Source organism: Euprymna scolopes, chromosome 13 (genome assembly GCF_053919585.1).
Source record: "Euprymna scolopes isolate OS-2025 chromosome 13, ASM5391958v1, whole genome shotgun sequence".
NCBI classification, from domain to species: domain Eukaryota; kingdom Metazoa; phylum Mollusca; class Cephalopoda; order Sepiida; family Sepiolidae; genus Euprymna; species Euprymna scolopes.
In genome coordinates this window covers 6,529,448-6,540,030 of record NC_136494.1, presented here as the reverse complement: position 1 = coordinate 6,540,030, position 10,583 = coordinate 6,529,448, and the positions used below count along the sequence as shown (strand labels likewise).

At 38.3% G+C, this 10,583-nt stretch overlaps 1 protein-coding gene across 50 annotated transcripts in view; it reads right to left on the bottom strand.

Annotated features, from left to right (window-relative positions):
* The window catches only part of LOC145291925 (tensin-3-like), a 1,436,242-nt gene that overhangs the window by 118,360 nt on the left and 1,307,299 nt on the right, over nt 1–10,583 (bottom strand). The gene's annotated exons all lie outside the window — the stretch shown is intronic.

Sequence of the window (10,583 nt, the reverse complement as noted above, 5' to 3'; positions counted from 1 at the left end):
TATCCGTTAATTCGTAACTAATTTTCAAAACACTTCAAGCTCATTCCAGAAAAGTTCGGAATTCCCCGGAGAGACGAGTTAACACGTTTTACAGCTTCATATAAACTGCCAAAACATCTGAGAAATTTGAGATAAAAAAATAAAATAAACGATAAATCAAATGGATGACAGGAGGACTTGAAATGTCTTATTATTGGACCACCCTCACAGATGAACTTAATTATTAGGCATTCTGGAGAATTTTATCCCACAGCCAGAAGGGATACAGATAGATTTATACCTTACCCTGAGAGTATTTGATTTAATTTGTTTCCCCAGTAGAAAGAGATGGTTAAAGACCCATGGGGAGGTTGTTGTTGTTGTTGTTGTTGCTGTTGTTGTATTATGGCATTCACAGTAGATGAGTTGAACCGACTTCCAACTTGACTTCCGCTGAAGGAGGAAGTGTCAAGGGAACATTAAATTCATATATGATCCTCAGTCACCTGTAATGTTGGTGTATTTTTGATTAGGAAGCCAATATCTTCAGACAGTGACTGATCAGGCTGTCTGAAGATACAGGCTTCCTAACCAAAAATACACCAAACATTATAGGTGAAGAGACACATTAGTCTGTAGTTTAACGTATAGTGAACACAATGCACAACACTTTCAGTTTGAGACACATAGAGTTATCATCCCTTATTTCCAGCAGTTGCAGGTTTCAGCTCATAGGTAGCGATATCAACTTCCTCTTCTGTCTGTCTGTCTGTCTCTCTTTTCCTTGTGGCGCAGGACAGTGATGACGTACATTATGTGTTCTGAGTTTGGTTACACGCTCAAACCGACTCGATAATTAATGAACTACTGCATACCAATCCAGCCTTACAAAGGTAAGCTGAACTTTGCAAAATCATGAAGAACTCTCAATCCATGAATTAACTCTGTAACCACATTAAACAATAATATATTAATTTCAGTCCACTCATGATCGCAGAGATCAACAAACACGCATGTATACACACACGATCTTATATACTTTACGCCACAAAGTACTGTCAGTATAAAAAAATATACAAATGTTCTTTTTTACTCATTTTAATTAAAGTCTACCTCGGTATTTATTGTCATAAATTTATGTCATCAGTGCTATCCCAATACAGGCGACTGAGGTATTACCACTCTAAGCCAAAGTAGACCTAGGAGCAACTCCACATTCCCCATAGCCCCAGATGGGGCTTCACTATGTAGGGGGATGTGAAAGGAAGTTCTTGCTTCTGATTGTGCACTCTGACCCTGAAAAAACTAAGCATGAACAGACTTTTCAGCTTTCTATTGTAGAGATGCATCAGGAGATTGGCAACAACCGAACGCTTTCTTAAAGAGGAGGAGGAGGTAATACCTGTGAGGTTGCATCTCCTAGGATTAAGCTGGAGCATACCTCACCCTGACAGAAGAGGGCCCGGAGCCAGCCACCATTGTGGTTCTTTTTCTGACATGAGAAGAACTGCAGATGTAGCTGAGGTAAAAGTAACTTTAGAAATTTAATCTTTTGTACAAAGAGTAAAGCATAGTATCTGTTCCAAAACTACATTTAGTTTTTTCTGTCCTTGCTCAGTAAAGAAATCTTTTTAGACTAAGGAAAGGGGTGGCTGGTTAATCTTAATGCATCTAAAACCAAGCTTCATCAACACTGACCCCCATCCGGCATCAATTGAAATATGTGGGAGTTGAACACTCTCAGCCTAACTCAATTATCGCCCTTTAACTCTGAAGAGCGACCTACCTACGTCACTTCCTGTTTCTCTTAATTCACCCTCTTTTCCGCTGAACGCTCGACCAGTCAACATGTGACGAACCACCGCTCCGGTGGCAATGGGCCACCACAATGCTCCTGGCTACCGCCAGCCTCTCGCAAGTAACGTTACTCATCTTTCAATGAACTCTCATTCTCTCTATCGCTTCTTCATGTATATTTATGCAAATAAATTGCATTTGTTTCGTTGATATATAACGGTATATTTTCGTCTTCATTATGCGACCTTTCGCCTTTTCAATTTTCTCTACCACCAAATATATTCATTTCACCATTATACACATGGGGACCGGATCGTCTAAAACATGGCAGACCGTCCTGTCCCCAACAAATAAATAGCTCTCATCTTGGGGAGGCGCCATGTTTTGACATGGTGGAATCATTCTACCACTCCAGTAGATATCTCACTGCCGATGCAATTCTCTACCTGTATAAAAGCCAAGTACGTCATAAGATGGAGTACTGTTGCTACATCTGGGCAGGAGCTGCTAGAAGCAGCTTATCCTGTCTTGACAGAGTTCAAAATACACTTCGTAGCCTAGTAAAGGATACTCTTTTCTCTTCCCTGCAACCTCTTTTCTACGGAAGAGATTTTCGAGCCTGTCCCTGCTTTATCGTTATTTTCATGTCAAATACCCGTCTGAGTTCCAATCTATGACCCCCCCGCCCCTGGCCAGACTTTCACGAAAAACACTTGTCTAACTGGAACCACTATCAATAATTTCCCCCACTCTTTAGCTGTGCCTAAACCTAAACATAGATTCCATGAACAAAGCTTCTTTCTTAGAACTGCACACCTGTGGAACCGTCTTCCATTTGTCTGCTTTCCAGCTGACTTCAATATGGTTGTCTTCAAGTCCAACATAAACAAGTTCTTAATAGGCCATCCCCTTAAGTAATATAATTTGCCAAATTTCCACGACTAAAAATTACTACGACATGTTCCGCTTCATCACTATACATGCGTTAACCCTTATCCTTGAGTGGTGACTCCTTTGTACAAAAAAACAAAAGAACAAAACATCTGGGGAGGAGCTGCTCAGAGCATGCTTTCTTGTCTTGCTAGAGAATAAAACCAGCTTCGAAATTTAGTGGGCAAGGATCTTTTATCCTTTTTATTACCTCTTTCTCACAGAAAAGACGTTGCAAGTCTATCCTTACTCTATCATTGTCTTCATGGTAAGTGCTCGACTGAGCTTCAATTTATAGTTCTCCCACCCATTGCCTTTTATTGTTCCTATTTACAATGCCTCCCCACGGGACAGAGGTAGACACCAGGGTCGTTTTTTAACGTGGAGAAAAGGAACAAAAATTAAAAATTATCTCAGTCGTGAAGGACTTCTCCTCCACTGACAGAGAATCAGAAATTGAAGTGAAGCATCTGAAGAACAGATACTACACTGTGATCTTGGCCCAAAGGCCAGGTAAATTGCCTTTTATTGTTGTTTTCTAAACAGAGCTCAACTTTAAGGATCTTAAAAAGCTTATAATTATAAATATTAATAATTATGTTTAAACCTACAGACACGATATATAAAAATATATATAATTTGTTTATTACGCAAACATTTCTGGTTACATATGTCCATACATGTTTTAGCGGAATCCCACTTCATAAGACCAAAAATGAATCGATTCTTTTTTGGTCTGATGAAGTGTTATGCTTGAATTGGGATTCCACTGAAACATGTATGCACATGTGTAACCAATAATGTTTGAATAATAAACAAACCATATACCAGCTCTATCCTGCATTGAGCACTCTTTAATAATCATGTGAATTCATTGGATTTGCATCTAGGAAACCAATCAATACTACCATTATATGCATATATATATACCTATTTACAATGCCTCCCCACGGGACAGAGTTAGACACCAGGGTCGTTTTTTAACGTGGAGAAAAGGAACAAAAAAATAAAAATTGTCTCAGTCGTGAAGGATTTCTCCTCCACTGACAGAGAACAAGAAATTGAAGTGCAGCATCTGAAGAACAGATGGTATTTATTTGCTCCCCCACCGAGCAAATTAGGCACAAGGCCGATTTTTAATGTGAGGAGTGAAGGGGAAATGGGGACCAACTCCCCGGGGAGTAGGGGAGCTGGATAGTGACAATTGGTATGAAGGGTTGCCCCTACATTGACCAAGGTCTTATATGTGGGGTCGCCCCCACATATGGTCTTTGCTTGCAGTATCTGCCGGAACAGATGGTATTTATTTGCTCCCCCACCGAGCAAATTAGGCACAAGGCCGATTTTTAATGTGAGGAGTGAAGGGAGGGGGAAGGGAAAAAGGGGACCAGCTCCCGAGAGGTGGGAAATGGGAGCTGGTTAATGGTCAGGCATGTGGGGTTGCCCCCACATCTGGTCTTTGCTAGTCATAGCTAGTCATAGCTTGCAGTATCTGCCGGAACAGATGGTATTTATTTGCTCCTCCACTGAGCAAATTAGGCACAAGGCCGATTTTTAATGTGAGGAGTGAAGGGGAAATGGGGACCAACTCCCCGGGGAGTAGGGGAGCTGGATAGTGACAATTGGTATGAAGGGTTGCCCCCACATCGACCAAGGTCTTATATGTAGGGTTGCCCCCACATATGGTCTTTGCTTGCAGTATCTGCCGGAACAGATGGTGTTTATTTGCTCCCCCACTGAGCAAATTAGGCACAAGGCCGTTTTTAATGTGAGGTAAAAACCAGCTCCCCTTAAAGTAGGCAAAAAGGGGGCACTCTGGTTACCAAAAATAATAATTGTCTCAGTATAGAGGGTTTCCCCTCCATTGACTGGTACAAGTTATCTTAAGTGCAGTATCTGCCGGAACAGATACTACACTTTGATCTTGTCCCGAAGGCCAAAACTTATATACACACTAGCAAAGATACCCACACTTTGCACGGTGAATTCATACAGAAACAGAGATGTGAATGCGAGTATTATGATTTTTCTAAACAGTTCACTTCTTGTAAGTAACAACAACAAACAAACAAAAAAAACCCAGAAAATATTCGGGCTGAGATCGAAATCAAAACCTAAAGACAGTAAGTCAAGTACGATAACCAATTAGACCAGCTTGACACGATTTTAAAAAGTATTTGCAAACCTACTTATTCTTAACATAAGGAATCTGTCATGTAAACGATTCACGCATGTGCAGTCGTGTAACAGCAAGCAGAAAAAATTCAATGACCCTCATGCACCAATTTTTTTATTTCTACCCATTAGCAGCCATTTTTCTGGATGAGAACTGATTAAAAAGTTTGCCACATGTCTGAATACCCTATATACCCTATACACCAAATTTCAAGTCTGTAGATCAAAAATTCGTTGGGTATATAAGTTGAGAAATGTCCTTATTTAAAAGGTATATATATATATATATATATATATATATATATATATATATATATATATATATATATATATATATATATATTCAGGGTAGTGTTTTCTGTGTTAGAAGCGTTAATTGAATTTTACTTTTAAATTGAAATACATATGCGATATGTTTGAAAGCCGAATTATGAAAATAAACAAGCATCTATTTTAATTTGATTTTAAACAAGTAGATGTTTGTTTATTTTCTATAATATTACGTTGTAATTCGGCTTTCATGCGTATTTCAATTTAAAATTCAAATTCAATCAACGCTTCGAATACGGAAACACTACTCTGAATTTCGAATCGTGTTGTCAAACGCATTTTCTTCCGGCATTTCAAAAACAACATCGCAGATAACAGCACGTGGACTCTCCATTATTTTTTCTTCTTCTACTTAACACCATGGCGAAGAAAAAAAGAAAAATATAAAATTCTGACGAAGGAATATAACTCTGAAATATATTAATTTCAAACAAGTAAATACTTGTTTTTTTTTTTATAATCTTGCATTGTAATTCAGCTTTCAAACGTATTTCAATACATTACACGTTAATTAACAACAAAATAAAAAATAAAAATAAATAAACCAAATCATAGCGCCCCCCCGCCTCCAAACATAAGCGAACACCCAACAGGTCAAGACATACTTACCAAGAAATCATCTCACCAAGGAGACGCATAAAAACTTTAACATTAAGACTCGAATTTTAAAGTAACCCGCCCTCTTCCCACCCCCACATATTCCCCTTCCCCTCCATGTATCCCTATGCCCTCAGCCACACCAGAAATAAACTTCCCAGACCCTTCCCCACAAGTTCCTTAAACCCCAAAACTAAAACATTATCGACATACCAAGCGCCCCCGACCATTCCCCCTTGTTCCCTTCCTCTATTTCTTCTGCCCTCCTCGCACCCCCCCGACCTCATTCACTCTTTCACTCTCTCATCCCAAAATAGCGAACATTTCTGTAAAAGTCTGAGGATGCTACAGACGGCAAAAAAAAAAAACAAAAAAAAAAACGGCCAAGTAGCTGAAACAATAATGTAACTTAACAGAAAGATACGGTAATAAAAAACTAAACGCATATCTGCTCTACAACGGTATTGAGCACTTTCTTCAATTCTTATTAATTACCATTTCCACTATATATATATATGAGAGAGAGAGAGAGAGAGAGAGAGAGAGAGAGAGAGAGAGAGAGAGAGAGAGAGAGAGAGAGAGAGAGAGAGAGAGAGAGAGATGCGTTATATGTTTAAAGGCACCTTAGTAATAGAAACTCCAATTAACACATCTGTGGTCACATCTACACAACATGTCTTACCTCGATTATTTTTGGAAAATCTCCTGTGTTTTCGAAATACATCTAACTTTAAAACAACTGAACTCGTCTGCCGGAGATCAGCGCAATAATAGTCACTCTCACTAAAGAGTCAACACACGCACACACATTAGTTGTGTGTGTATGTGTGTGTGTGTGTGTGTGTGCGCGCGCGCAAGAATAAGATATAAAAGCGAGTAAAAGAAAGATGTAGAAATAAAAATCTAATGCTCGCATTGTAAATTCAATAATTAAGTTAATGCCAAGATTCTAAGTGTTTTCTTTTTATAATCCTCTAAGAATTCAAGTGGTTATTATTCTAGAATAATTCAGATGGCAAACTATATTGTTTTTGTTATGGATAGTTGCCAGATAAATCAGATAAAGAAAAGAACCGACAAAGCTTTTTGACAAGCCGCAAAGGAACATAATATAAAATAAGAGTTAAACTTAAAAAAAAAAAAAAAAAAAAAAAAAAAAAGAAAAAAAAAGAAAAAAAAAAGAAAATAAAAAAAAAAAGAAAAAAAAAAGAAAATAAAAAAAAAACGAAAAAAAAAAACGAATAAATTCTGACGATGCGTCCATTGAATCGTTTCGTGATGCCGGCCGGGCAGCCTCTTATGTAAATACATGGATATATGATATTTTAGAATTTAAGTGTGACAGATTATGGAAAATGCTATGAAAAACTCGAATGTGACAGACAAAGAGAATACTATTTTAAATTCAAATGTGATGGGCCAGAACATATTTAAGAGAACAGACAGAAAAAAAAAAAACAAAAAAAAACGCTATTTCAAACTGAAAGATAACAGATGTTATTTCTAGTTTTAGAATGACAGACCAAATAAAATGTCATTTCAGATTGAAGCATGACAGATCAAAGAAAACGTCATTTCAAACTTAAGCATGACAGACCAGATAAAATACTATTTAAAATTTAAGCATAACCACTAAAAAAAATTAAACAGCAGTTTAATTTTATCTTTGATGGAAATGTTAGATGCTCGATTGAGCTTCAATCTTTACCCCCCCCCCTTGTAAAACATTCGCAACAAAGACCCGTCTAGCTACAGCCATTGTAAATAATTTCCTTTTCTCCCTCTGTGTGCCTAAAATTAAACAGAATTTCCACAAGCAAAATTCATTTCTGAGAACTGTGCTTCCATCTAACACAATTTCACAAGGCTGCCTCCCAGCTGACTACAACAGTAAATAAATTCTTTCTGAACCATCTTCTTAAATAGTTAAATTTTGGCCAGTCAGTCATCATACCAATCATCACGGTGTTCTCTCACATTCTTCAACCCTTATCCTTGAGTGGCCTTTGGGCCTTGATAAGTGATGATCAGGGTTACGACAAAAGAATATTCTTTTCATTGTTTTGACTCTCTAGTATATATCCGACACAGTTAATCAACAGAGAACCACATCACTCTATATAACAGCATATAAGATATCAACGGATACACACTCGAGAGTCCAAACAATGAAAAGAATATGCTGTTGTCCTAGCCCTAGCAATGATAACATTAAAAAATAAAAAAATGTTAAAAAAATAAAAAGAAAAAGTTAGGTGTTTACGTTTAACACCACAACTTGCATTGAATTTGCTTGTGAATTCATAATTAAGGTTAAGTGGAAGCAAAATACGATATACAGGGTGAGACGATAAAATTGTCGCCCTAGCAAAGACCACATGATTCCATTTCCGTTTGATGAAATCCGTATTTTTTTTTTGTTGCAGATCATCTACTAGTTGGCCAGTCGTGGCAAGAGCGATAAGAGCCTTCTATCATGTCTGAAAAGTGACACAATGTTCAACAAGTGAGATCGGAGATGCACCGCTGTACAACTCATGCTCTCTATCGATCCAAGTTATGACAACAGGACCATTGCCAGCACCCTCAAAATACAAATCTGGGCGGTTCAACGCTTGAGGGCACAGCTCAATGAAGTTTCCAGCCACGGTTATGGTCTTTGGTGTGGTTTCAAATGAGGGCCACATCGTGCCACCTCACATCTTCGAAGTCGGCTTGAAAGTCAACACCAAAGTGTACCTGGCGGTGCTGAACAGTCTGGTGATTCCCTGGTGCAATCAGGTGGCTGCCAGCAGGCTCTGGGTCTGGCAGCAGGACTCGGCGCTGGCCCACAAGTTCAAAGAGACCCATGCTTGGCTTCAGGAGTGCTACGACTTTGTACCTTTCTCTCACTGCCCCCCTCCTCCCCCAACTTGAACCTGCTACTTTGTTTGGACATACATCGAGAACATCACCAACATGACCTCCCACAGCACCAAAGCCAGCCTGATCACCGCCGTATCAAGGTGGTGATTGAGGCTGAAGGCGGCTACATTGAATAGATGTCAGATCTACTACATAATCAAGTTAACTGAATTGATTTTTTCAATAAAATTTTTAAAATAAAGCTGTAGTGTTGCTTCCTTTAAGGCGACAAATTTATTGTTCTACTCTGTAATCTTAAAATTATGGAAGACTTCCACCAGCAGGTGCAGAATAAATAAATTGATGCTATGCTACATCTGTTTGGCACTCAGTAAACTAGCTTGACAGCGATAGGATTGTCAAGTTTTCTTTCATAATTTTGTCTGGATTATATGAGGTACCTTCAACAAGTTTCCAGACTTATTTTTGTATGGGATCTTTTACTGATAGTACACACATGAGACTCTAGTCCCCTTCAAAGTAATCTCCTCTGGCTGCAATGCACTTACTGTACCATTCCAACAACTTCTGGAAAGTTCCATGGAAGTCGTTTCGTGTGAGCGTGTCAATGACCCTTGTCACAGCCTCTTTCATCTCCTCAATTTTCTCATAACGACAGCCTCTAAGATTTTCCTTGAGCTTAGGGAATAACCAAAAGTTACATGGAGCAAGGTCTGAACAATAGGGAGGATGAGGAAATGTCTTGATGCTCATCTTGGTCAAATAATCTGTGACAAGGATGGAGTTGTGGACTGGTGCATTCACGCAAATTTTCCGCATTTTCAGTTCCTCGCAAATAATTGTGTGTACAGTTCCCACACTAACACTAAACCGTACACTTATTGTCTCTATAGACACACAACGATCCTTATCCATTATCTCCAATACTAACGATTACTATGATACTATCCCATTGATTACTGTACATGCAATAAGCCTTATCCCCGAGTGGGTTCCGGGCCTTGATAAGCGGTGACTACCATGTAAAAAAAAAAAAAAAAAAAAAAAAATTCTTTATTTGACCAATCAACTCTGTTGTTCTGACTTCCTTACTCCTCCTATATCTCTCATCTTCTTTCACGGATTCCCTGCCTTTCTTGAATCTCTTATGCCACTCAAAAACTGATGCATGATTCATACAAGATGGTCTAAAAGCAGTCTGAACCATTCCATACGTTTCTCTGCCATTTTTTTTTCCAAGTTTAAAACAGAATTTTATTTCATATCATTATTCTAAAGTGTCCTCACGTTCTGATTGTACTTTTGAAATTCATAAGATGTGACAATCGAGCTTTAGTAGGGTGTATTCCAATTCCTGCTGTAGCTGTTCATTCGAACTTGAAATTAGTCAGTCATCTCATAAGATGTATAGCAATAATCTACTGAATTTTCAAGAGTTTACAACAATTTTAAATGTCTGGAAACTTATTGAAGGCGCCTTGTAAGTGTTGTTGGACCATCAATGTTTTTTTTTTACAAAGGAGTCACCACTTATCAAGGCCCAGAAGCTACTCGAGAATAAGGGTTAATAGATGAACACAATGATAATCAGTAATTGGGTAGAAATTGATTATTTACAAGGACGTCCCAACAAAAATTTGTTTACATTGGGCTTGAAAACGATCATATTTTAGTCAGCTGGGAAGTAGCCATGTGGTATTGTGTTCCACAAATGGGCTGCTCTAGGAAAGAAGCTTTGCTTATGAAATTTTTGTTTAGTTTTTAGCCACAAATAGTGAGTAAGGTTAATTACTGATAGTTTTTGTAGCTAGTCGAGTGTTTGCTGTGAATGTTTTATAACAGGAAGGGACCACGGAAAAGATAATCATCTTTTGTTCTTGCTAGCTTCTTATATCAAATGGCTTCACGTC